This window comes from Lissotriton helveticus, chromosome 7, assembly GCF_964261635.1.
Source record: "Lissotriton helveticus chromosome 7, aLisHel1.1, whole genome shotgun sequence".
NCBI classification, from domain to species: Eukaryota; Metazoa; Chordata; class Amphibia; order Caudata; family Salamandridae; genus Lissotriton; species Lissotriton helveticus.
In genome coordinates, this window is record NC_136068.1 from 185689989 (window position 1) to 185702690 (window position 12702).

Here is a 12702-nt window from a genome sequence, read left to right on the forward strand (position 1 = left end):
AATGAGGAAGAGCAGATGAATGAGCAGTTGCACAGGCAACGTAAAATGGCAATAGATAAGTGTTATCCAGTTTTGCCGTCTCTTCAGCAAGAGGCAGCAAAACAGCGTGAAAAAGACCCATTAATGTCACATTTGCTAAATTCACCACCCCCCTATGCGCAGAATGCCACAGCACCCCCGCAACCCTTAGTTGCACAAGCTGCGCCTCCTGCTCCTCCACAGCATCCACCAGCTGTTCTTCAGCTGGCTCCTACTTCTTCGGTGCAGCCTCCTCCAGGCCCACCGACCACTTCTGTTTCACCTGTGTTTTCTACGGTTTTGCCTACTGTACTTTTTACGTCTCCTAATGCTCCCTCTACGATTTTGCCTAGTGCCCCCTCTATTGTCTCTGATACCTCTTCTGCTATCTCTACCCTCGCCTTATCTCACCCCGTTTTTCCATCTGTTTGTCCTTCAGTTTCACCTTCCATTCGGCAGAAAATGGCCAGCCCTGTTACTAATCTTCTTTTATCTCTCTTCGGGTCGCCTGCTACGACCCCTAACATAGGAAGAAGACAGTTGCGAAGCCAACTGCCTGATTATCAAGAGAGAGATTCCTTGAATAGTTTAGCTCGGAAATGGGTTATGGACACTGCAAAATATGACGTACAGTCTGTCATGGAAGTCTTCCATCAATGGGAAGCAGCAACACAGAGATATGTTTTCGAACAGATGTGTGTTTTTCTTGGCGAGGATTTAGAAGATAATGATCAAGAATGCATCCCACAAGAGATGTGTCGTGTACGGTTTAAGTTCGGAGAGGGTATGATTGTAGGTCCAGATGTGGAAAAAGCAGTTGAAATGTTATTATCATATCGGAGTAAGGGAAACAGTTCTGGGTCACCATCTGAATGTAATACATCCAGTAGGAAAAAGGCACGACAATACCCTATGAGAGAAGTTCCCCCACAGTGGAGAGAGGGTGACGCGACTGCTGTCCCACCTGTTCTGCCACACTTTCAGCGTGTATGGGTTCATGTCCCATGGAAGCGAGCTGAAGTTTTAGCACTCAAGCAAACATTACCAGATCCGCGTAAAAATCCTGCAGGGTACTATAAAGAATTGTCACAAACTGCTGGGTCATGTATAATGAATTTAGCCGATATCGACATGTTATTTGGGAATGTTGTTCCACAGCCTTTATGGGGTAAAATTCGTCATGTAGATCATGACCAGGAATTAGGTGACACGTGGGCTAATATTACTGCTACAGATGCCCGCCAAGTTGGTGGTGCCAAGCCTGAGCCTTTGATAGCAGAACTCCCTGGTAAAATAGTAGATTACATGAAAACGATAATGCCTGCAATACGCGTAAATTTGGATAAGTTGTCTGCATGCAAGCAAAAGAAAGAAGAAGCTGTTTCAGATTTCTTCACCAGATTTGAAGAAACATTTGTTGACCACAGCGGTCAAGATATGACCACAGAAGGTGGTCAGAGATTGTTTGTCGATAAATTCGTGCACAATCTGCTTCCAGAATTGTGTAAAAAAATTAAAAGATTCAGAAAGTTCTTGGGCAGTCTCATCTTCCGCCCAGATATTGGCTACTGCCCAATATTACGAAAATAGAGACAAAGATGAGAAAGATAAAGTAGACAAGAAAACTAGAGAACTAAAAACGAAGGTTTTGCTACAGCAAGCCTATCCGCCACGTGGTGGTGGTAATCAAAATAATAATTGTCAGAATCAGTACCAAAATACTTTTCAGCAACCTCAACAGTATCAGAGAAACTCGCAAAGATTTGATTACACTCAACCCCGTGTAGGTCCCAACCAGTGTTTATATTGCAAACAAGAGGGTCACTACAAGTATAATTGTCCTGCCCTGTCACAACGTGCAAATGGTGTTTCTGGTGTTAGAGGTCGTGGCAGTCAGCAAGCACCTAGCGGTAGAGGGCGTGGAAACGCCCCTCAGGACACACGTCCCCTTCCACCACAAAACTCTATGAACATGTTTGATCAGCAAAATAACGTATCTGACAGGACAGCTCAGTACTATGTTGAAGATTATTACACAGAAAATGAGCAGTGGGAGAATGATGACTGCTAGGACAGCCATAGACAAAGAGAGGGAGTTGTTTCAGTTCCAGTAGATCAGAGTGGACCTTACGTTGAGGTGATTACATCAGGTGTGTCAGAACCTTTTCTGTTGGATACTGGTGCTACAAAGAGTTCTATTATGCACTCCAAACTCCCTGGCGCACCTTTGTCTGGTGAAATGAACGTTTCTGTAGGTTGTTCTGGCGCCCCAGTTAGGAATCCGATTTCTGACCCTTTATCTCTTTCTGTTGGTCCTTGTGAATTCGAAGCACCCCTTATTCTGACAACAGGTTGTGGTGAAAATTTGCTAGGATTAGGTTTGCTAAAAAGATTGTATGCGACTTTGTATTGTTCTCCTTCAGGAGTACAACTCACTTTAGGAAAGAAAGTGGTTTCTCCCATGTATTTGTCGAGAGATGCACTGCCAGCAGAATTAGCACTTCTCCCAGATATTCTTTGGGCCACTGGTCCGAATGATGTAGGTCTTTTAGAAATTCCACCCTATGTTGTAACATTGAAGTCGAATGTCAGAATGCCACGAATTCCCCAATACAGAATATCTAATGAGGGTGAAAAAGCTTTGCTAGCGATTGTTTACGAATTGATTGAAAAGAATGTGATTGAGGAAACGCGAGGCAATGTTTGCAATAGTCCTGTTCTGCCTGTTTTAAAACGAACTGACCCTTCTCAGCCACCTGTGTACAGATTCGTGATTAATCTTCGAGAAGTAAATAAGATAGTTGTGCCACAATTCCCAGTTGTCCCCGACATTACCACATTATTGACTATGATTCCAGCTTCTGCTTCGTGGTTTTCAGTAATTGACCTAAAGAATGCTTTCTTCAGCATCCCAATTGCTGAGGAGAGCAGGGACATTTTTTCCTTTAGTTTACGAGGTCGAAGCTTCCGCTTTAAACGCGCTCCTCAAGGCTACTGTGAAAGCCCCTCAATATACAGTCAAGCTCTGAAAACACAGCTTGACACGATTGTTTTGCCAAAAGGTGCCACTCTTGTACAGTATGTGGATGATTTGCTCATTGCTGCAGATACTGAGAAAATTTGTAAAAAAGGCCACATTGACATTATTGCGTCATCTGTGTGATCTGTATCACAAGGTGTCACTTTCCAAGCTTCAATATTGCCGACAAGAAGTGACCTACTTAGGTCACCTCTTATCGAAGGAGGGAAGGAAACTAACCCTAGAAAGAATTCAGGCAATAGCGAAATTGAGTGTGCCAAGAACACAGAGAGAAGTGCGTGCTTTCTTAGGCATCACATCGTACTGTAGACAGTGGATTCCAAATTTTTCGTTATTGGCCAAACCCTTGGTGGCATTAATGTGTAAAAACACACCCAATCCCATTCCCTGGTCTGAAGAGTGTCAGAAAAGTTTTTTCGAATTACGCACAGCATTATGTTCGGCTCCTGTGTTAGGTACCCCCAACTACAGTAAGCCTTTCACATTGTATGTCCATGAGAGGGAGGGCTGTGCATTGTCTGTGCTGACTCAGTTATTCGGAGATAGACAGAGGTCATGCGCCTATTTTTCATCCACTTTGGATCCGGTAGCACGAGCATTGCCGAGTTGTTTAAGGGCCACAGCAGCAGCAGCTGTTTCTATTCGACAGTCTGCTGGTCTAGTAATGAATAATACACTAATCGTGATGGTCCCGCATGCAGTAGACACATTGTTAAATAGGACCAAGACACAGCACTTAACTAGTGCTCGACTGACCAGTTACGAATTGACGCTGCTAGCGAGCCATGTGCACAAGGGAGAGTGGATTTATTTGACACTCCTCTTGCTGAAAGTGATGGTACATTATGGGTGGATGGTTCATGCCTTAAACTCCCAAATGGGAATGTGACTGCAGCATATGCTGTCACAACTTTACACACAGTCGTTGAAACTGCGCGAATACCACATGGTTCAGCTCAAGCCGCAGAACTAGTCGCACTTACGAGAGCATGTGTGTTGTCTAAAGGAATGAGAGTGACTGTCTACACTGATAGTCAGTATGCGTTTGGAGTGGCTCACAGTTTTGGACGATTGTGGAGAGAACGTGGGTTCCTGACTTCGCATGGAACTAAGATTCAGCATGGTCAGTTGGTGAATGAGCTTCTTGAATCACTGACCTTGCCCCTGCAAATGGCGATTGTGAAATGTAGTGCTCACAAGAAGGTGACTGATGATGTTGGTCGTGGAAATGCATTCGCTGATGAGACCGCTAAAGAAACGGCAAAGAATGTGATGAGCCGGATGTATGTTGCAGGCCCTGAAAGATGGACTGGTGAGGTTGGAATATGTGAGGACACGATAGAAAGTGTGAAGTCCATCCAAGCTGAGGCCACAGAGAAGGAGTTAAGCACGTGGAGAGAGAGTACAGGAAGAATGGATGCAGATGGTTGTTGGGTTGAATTGACAGAGCATCAGAGATGGTTGTTAGCCGATGCATATGTGCTTGCAGTGGTTACAATGGCTCATGGAATGGCTCATATCAGCGTGAAAGGGATTTGCGAGTTGTTGGCCCCAGTGTGGAAGAATTCAGGGATTCCCAAGTGTGCAGAGAATGTTGTCAAGAATTGCATGGTATGTCTGAAGCACAATCCTGGTAGGGGAACCCCAACTCCAGCTGGTCATTTTGCACCTCCTACGTATCCGTTTGAGGTTTTGCAGCTAGATTTCATACACATGGAGAGGTGCAACAACTTAAAATACGTGCTCGTTGTTGTTTGTGCCTTCTCGAGATGGGTAGAAGCCTATCCCCTAAAAGACAATACTGCCTTGTCCACAGCCAAAGCCCTTGTAAAAGAGTACTTCCCCAGGTTCGGAATGCCTAGAATGGTCTGGTCTGACAACGGAAGTGAATTTGTGGGTCGTGTGATGAAAAGAGTGTGTGAAGGGCTAGGCATTAGGCAAAAGTTCCACGCTGCAAATCACCCCCAATCAGCTGGATTAGTAGAATGTTACGATGGCACGCTAAAACTTAAATTGGCCAAAATCCAAGCGAGCACAGGTCTCAAATGGCCTGACGCTCTACCGTTAGCACTCCTATCCACCAGAATGACTGTGCATTCGCGAGTGAAACTCAGCCCCTACGAAATCGTCTTTGGCCGGCCAGCCAACATATGGGGAGTGCCTAGGCCCACGAAGTTTAGCGAGCTGCAACACCCTATTTTGCTTGATTACTTGTATGAATTGACGGCTAAATTGCGTGTTTTACATCAACAGGTCCACAACACCTTGCCTCCGGTCTCTGAGACTCCGGGTCACGCCATTGACCCCGGTTCCTGGGTCCTCGTCCGCAACTTTCAAAGAACAAGAAACGACCAGCCCAGGTGGACGGGCCTCACCTCGTCCTTCTGTCCACAAGGTCAGCTGTCCGTGTGGAGGGGAATGCCAACTGGGTCCACGGGATCCATTGTAAAAAAGTACCCTTCCCTCTGTCCTATGACCAATGGGTCCAGAAAGGTGGCACTGACTCAGAGCTCTCAACTGATGACCGTGTAAAAGAAACTAACCCTGATTGTGAAAGCGAGAACATTTTTCAAGAAACTGTGCCACCACCAGAACAATTGAACTCTTTTGAGCCTGAACTGCTGTTTCAGGACCAGACAGTACCAGGAAGAAGACGCTACAATCTAGGACCGAGAAAAACAGACTAATAAAGTGATTCCTTTTATGATATGAGACCAAGACCTATGGACAAGCGAAAGTATTTTTTTCCCTCCCAAGTACTATTTTTGAAAGTGCAGATCTCCCATCTAGGTAACTTGCTTATTTTTGTTTTTTGAACCGCCATCCGGGTTCCGCTGCTAGGGCCGCGATTGGTTAAAGTCTTCGGAAGTGCAGCCAACGACGTTAGGTCGGTGGTTCTGGTCGGTCCAAGGGAGTTGCCCTAGACTGACAGAAGCACTCCTTAGCAGAAACAACCTCCTCGTCGCGGGCAGCACTTTAGAGAGGATGGAGTTTCCTGATGTGGAGAGACCTGCCAAACCAATGAACTTTAAGCAGAGACTATGTAACACGATGACAAAGAAAAGTTTTCTAATATTGTGTATTTTATGCTATCCAGCGTAACGATCTTTTTGATAAGTTATGTTTTATTCTCTTTCCATGTAACATTTGCGCCCACTGCACCACCCATACCTCCTCCTACTGTTTCCTCTCATTCTTTCCACCCTCTGCCTGACCACGAATCCAATAGAAGGTTAGAATTCATTAATAACTCCTTCGTCCAGTTATTACACCAACACCAACTTGTAATGAACACAACTAACTGTTGGGTGTGTGGTCTCATGCCTCACACAACGGATAAAGGTATCCCCTATTTGGTCCTGCCATTTAGTCACAATGGTTCAGTATGGGCATATAGGACAATGTTCATATATGCACGAGAAATCCAACCCCTACGTTCTGTAAAAGACAACCTCAAGACTAGCGCCCTAGTCAAAGGTATAGTTGACATGATCAAGGAAGTAACTTCCTATGAAGATACTCCGGATGATGAGATACTTGCATATGTAGGTTGGAACGTGACCGGATATGGCACTACACTAAGTGAGAAACAGCAAGCCAAAAGATCGTCCCCTATCTGGATCATACCCCATCAAGGTCACCTGTGTCTGCAAGGTATTGGCAAGAATCCCAGAGCTCAGCTAGGGAAGAGTGTCTGTGCAGAAACATATGTTTTGGGATCTCAGACTTCCCCTGCGTTTTTAGCCGCTAAGGGTACTTATTTCATCTGCCATGATAGAGCCTATACATGGTTGCCCCCTGACTTCTCGGGCTCATGTTTCGTTTCATTCCTGTTACCTCCCACCTACACAGCAACGGCGGATTACCATCGGACAAGGGTAGTTAGAGGTGTTTTGAGTAAAGAAGACACTGCAGGTCAAGAATTTGGGGACTTTGCAAAGGGTTTTCTGCCATTCTGGGGATCCATGGCTAACAGTAGAAACATAAGGCAATTAACAAGGGTAGTTGAATCCACTGTGATTGAAACTGCTGGTGCCCTTGGCAACCTGACTGCTGAGCTCCAGTCGGATCGACTTATGACCCTTCAGAACCGGGTCGCTTTGGATGTAATACTTGCGGACCGAGGTGGAGTATGCAAATTGATCCAGTCTAGTTGTTGCATTTTTATCCCAGATAATGCTCCAACAGTGTACAGGGCCATCTCCAAACTGCATAAGATTTCCGAATCTATTCATGTGGGAAAAGGAGATTGGTCGTTAATGGGATGGTTCTGGGAACTGATATCTGCCTGGGGATAGAAAATTCTGATAGTCATTGGGATGGTCTTAGCCATTCTTTTCCTGTTCTGTCTGTGCATACAGTGTGCTCCTGCAATATGTGGCCTCTGCGTCACATCATGTGTAAGGAAGCCTATGTCCAGGGATGAACTAAGTACTAGAATGATGTTACAGCAACATCTCAATGACTTTAGGAATATAGATCTGGACTCAGACTAACATGAGGATAGATTAATTGCCTATGTAAGGGCAAAAGGAGGGTTTGTGGTTCTGAAAATCTGGATGCATATAATAGTTCGGGACTCGAGAAATAAAACTTCGTCGAAACATGACGAATTTGGTATCAAAAGACCGAGAATGACGAGTACATCATGTACATGTATTTTCAGCATATTCAAGTAACGATTTCACCTCGAAATCGTCATTTACATTCTGAACCCTTAGCTCCCATTTATATGTTGCCCTTTACATAGGCCTTAATCCAGTCGAATTTGATTCCACAAGGACACGTACTCCTTAATCGACTTTTCCCTGACCTCAGTACAAGTTGGAACCATTGCCCCAGGCCAAGCTCGTTAGGTCAGTTCCCTCCCAGTGGCCGAGCAAGATAGCATCTAGGCTCAACCAGCCATAAAACCATTTCAGCGCGCACACCTGCCATATCTCGCTCACATCTTTTTCCACTCCTTTGCTTCACTTACTTTATGGTGGGGAGGTGCCCGTTTTAATTAGGGGTCCAGTGTTATCTGGTGAAGTGTTGGGCCTTGCCAAATGATTTGTTGTAGGCAGCACAAATTGAAATATGGACATGTCATCATGACTCTGCTTTTCCTTTGAACCAGAATATGTTAACTATTTACTTTACAACCAAGAATGTTTTGCCTAGGGCCCAAAACTGTGTATAAGAAGAGAAGCCTGACTTCATGAAAGTGTGCAGTCTCCTGAGAACATACCCGTATTGTACTTCTAGGACACCTGTTACCTTGGTTGCAGCCAATAAACTAATCTTTGACTTCACCTAGAAGACTCCGAGTTTCTGTAGGTCTGGATCAGGAGAACCCGAGGTCTCTGGGTGTTGATTCCCTGCCACCGCTGGGTTACCGGTTCTTTACCGGTTCTTAAAAACCCAGTACCTCAACATGGTGTTGCCATGGTGTTGGGCACTTTGCCGCTGCTGATTGGTGTCAAAGTGCAAGTGCTCCCTGTGTAAAGTGTAATGGTATTTGGTTGTCCATGATTGGTATGTTTGTCTTACTAGTAAAGTCCCTAGTAAAGTGCACTATGTGTGTCAGGGCTGGTAATACAAATGCTACTATTGGGCCTGCAGCACTAATTGTGTCACCCACACCCAATTAGCCCTAAAGAGAGAACTCAGGCTGCCACTGCCGTGCCAGCGCGCAGTTTGTTAAACTGCCTGATCCTGACAAGTGCACCCATATGCCAGGCCTCACCCTTCCCTTTTTATGCACATCAGACACCCTAATGGTAGGTCCAAGGTACCCCCCTGGGCAGGGTGCAGTGTATGTGAAAGGTAGGACATGTACTGAGGTGTGTAACATGTCCTGACGGTGAAATACTTTCCATTTAGTTTTTCACTGTTGCAAAGCCATCTTGCCCATAAGACAGAAGAGGGAAGGCTGTGTTATATGTTTCCAGCCTATCTTCCTATATGCTTAAGATGGAGAGGTGAAGTTGAGTGTGCCTGAACTCCCAATTTAATTACACATCTTTTTGTGAAGGTGGTTTTTGCATTGTGTGATTAGAAACCGTGCTTTTAGAAGTGGCTATTTTTTTTTGTTCTAATAAGTCTGTGTGCCTCTGCCTGGTTGTGGATTGACTGTCTGGATTTGAATGTGATAGGATCTGAGAAATGTCTTGACCCAGGGAAGGAGGTGAGACAGCAACAGACTGACCTGCATCTGGAGTGTAATGGGGAGGAGTAGCCCCTGGAGGTGAAGAGGCCTGGGCTGCTGCCATAAAACAATGGCTCCATCTCCTGCTGACAGATTGAGGATCCAGATCCCCACTATCAAAGGAAGAAGGTGTCACTGGCAGGGCGACACCCAGAATTGGTTTGGACAAGGGTCAGTGCCCCCCCAGAACACAAAGACTTCAAAGATATTTAGGCGTATAACTATGAGAGCTGAAACCCCGGAACGTTGGACTACTTCATGGTCAAGAGGAACCTCTGCCAAGGAAGAAACAGCTGATGAGACTGAAGGAAAGGAATGACCCTTGTGTTCTAGGGCTGGCCTGCAGTTTTCGGATTAAACCAAGTAGAGGCTAAGGGACTTTGCTGTGTACTGTGTCCCTCTGCTTGAAAGGACTTTGCTGTGTGCTGTTTCCTAAAGTAACTTGTCCCCAAGGGCCCGAGGAGAGCTGGCTTTCTGTTGTGGAAACTCAGGAACATAAAAGTTTCCAAGTGTGTCTCAGCGACGCAGTGTGCGTGTGCTTTTTGCAGCCTGAGACCTTCGTAAGAACTGCCCCGTGAACGTGTGCACCCTGAGTCCAAGTGAGTCTCAGCGATGCTGTGTGCGTGGGCTTCATGCAGCCTGAGACCTTCGTGAGGATTGCCCTGTGATTGTGTGCATCTGGAACGCAAGTCAGTCTCAGCAACATTGTGTGCCCTGTTGCAGCCTGAGACCATTATGGGAAATTGCCCCATGACTGTGTGTCACAGAGCAGTCTTGTTTTCCGCTTCAATTGACAGCGTGACCAGAAGCGCTGCGATCGTCTTTGCCATCAGCCAGGACCGGCATGCCCAGAGGAGCTGTGAGAACTCACAGCTCGCCGGCCCAAGCCTGTCTTTGCCAAGGAGAGACCTCAAACCATCACCGTCGGGAGCCCGAGTTCCACTGCCCAAGAACAACGAAGTCGCATCGGAGGCCCAAGTTGCGAAGAGAGGAAAGTGAGATCCTACCCCCACCCCCCCAGGTAAGGCTCAGCCAGCGTGCGTTTGTGTGTCGCCGCTTGGGGCAGGGTGCGGGCTACGAGAGGAAACGCTCTCGGCCTTTCCCATCTTTGCAGCACGAGTCTCCACTCAAGCTCGTATCGCGGCCTGTACTTGCAGAGGAGTGGCAGTACCGGGGCCGGAGTGTGGAGCTGCACTTTGTCTTCCATCATACTCGTGTTTGGGGCATATTTTGGCAGTAACTGACCATGAGTCAGTAAGAGTGGCATAGAGACCGTCCAGTGGCAAAAAGTACAATTGATGGACAGAAGGTAACAATGTCATACATTCATCTCAGTATAGAGATCTGGTCCTAAGTTCATGTTTCTTTTGGTCACTATACCATTCCAGTTTGGACCCAGCAATATGCAAATCAGTCTTGACCCTGCACCCAATGGGAACAGTCCAGCCCGAACTGCCAGGCCAGGTCCTCCCTGGACTGGAAACAAGAATCATAGGACCGGTTTCCGGCTTTCAGCCCTCATCAGCCAGGATAGCTTGACTCCAGTGGCATGGAGAGAGCACAGGATCCAGTTCTGGGCATACCGCTCCCACTCGAGGTGACAAATGCAAAAAGAACAATTAATGGACAGAATGCAGAACAATGTCATGCATTCACCCTAGTACAGACATCTGGCCCTAAATCCATGTTTTTTTTGCTCACCATGCCATTCCAGTTTGGACCCAGCCACATGCAAATCAGTCTTGACCCTGTGCCCAGGGTCAAGACCGTCCAGAGCACCGCGATCGGTGCCGGAGTACATTATTTTGGCATTATGAACTACGCGATTGTTGCATTATTTTTGCATTATTTTTGCATTGCAAACTGCCTGATTGTTGCATTACGCGTTGCATTATTTTTGCCTTACGAACTGCCTGATTGTTGCATTACGCATTGCATTATTTTTGCATTATGAACTGCATGATTGTTGCATTACGCATTGCGTTATTTTTGCATTACGAACTGCCTGGTTGTTGCATTATGAATTGCATTATTATCGCATCTCGAACTGCCTGATTGATGCATTACGAATTGCATTATTTTCGCATTACGAACTGCCTGATTGTTGAATTACGAATTGTATTATTTTTACATTATGAAGTGCCTGATTCTTTTTTTTTTTAAACTTTCTTTTTTGGTTTATTATTTTTTTTTACAAACAAGACAGAGTAGCATCGATATTCACAGCACTCAACATAGTATTTGAGCAGCAAGACCATGCATGTGTACCGTCCTTATCTTTTCACAGTGCATAGCCAGTGTGTACATCTCATCCACAGAAACGTCAAAGGGGCGGATTCCACCCTACGAAGTCAGGATACAGCCCATCACACAATGATGTTCGTTGATTTAAAAAAATCATCAGTGATGTCTGTCCATATGCGCGGTAGTGAATTCTTCTACATCAGTACATATTACAAATTACTCAAGATAGTTAGTCGCAACTCTATAGTAGTAACGGCATGACAGCTGCGCACATATCTGGGGCATTCTACTGCACAGATCCCTGTGGCTCAGCTGTTGAGTGCACACTCAAAAGTGTCAGTAGGTAGCATGTCAGTGGTGCCCAAATATCCCTGGGCCTGGAGGAGCTAGGTAATAGTTCAGCATAAGTGCCAAGCTGTTCCTGACAGTAAATCATATCGATACGAGGTCTTAAATTTAGGCGCTCTCACTCTGCACCCGTCTCTTAGCCATGAGTAGTGCAAGGGCAACATATTTTCGATGTGTCACCTGTACATGTTTAACATAACCCAACAGGGCCATCAGTGGTGTGGGCTCAATGTGTGTGTTCGTCATCAGATCCAGGGCCTCAAAAACATGCCTCCAGAATGCACTCACTCCCGGGCACTCCCATGCCAGTTGCAGAAAGTCTGCCCCAGGAGCCTGACATCGGTCACATCTGTCCGTATCCCGTAAGTGATATCTATGCATCCTGACTGGCGTATAATACAATTTATGCAGGTAGTTATTGTGTATTATTCGTAACCGACTGCTGAGCAGCAGTATTCCCAGTGATCTTCCGTTAGGGCAAAACCCAGTTCTTCACCCCAGCGTGTCCGGGACAGTGTAGCCATGATCTCTCGTTGTGTGTGCACCATGCGGTATAACAGGGAGACAAGGCGTTTGGCTGTCGTATTTTGTACATGGTCAGCGACTAGCTGCCGCCTCCCCCCCAATCCGGCACCCAATACCCAGGAACGTGGACACGAGACGTCTTTACTTTTTGGAAGGCGGGCGCTAGTCGCCCGGCCGTATTTATTAAAGTATGAAATTAAAAAAAGGTTTTAATTGCATAATCAACAATTTATACAAAAATTCAGCAGGACATTTAGGTACATACTCTTAGCAACAAGTTTGAGAGCCTGACTTTAACAAAACTCTAATACATGTTATTCCTAACTTATACTAAACA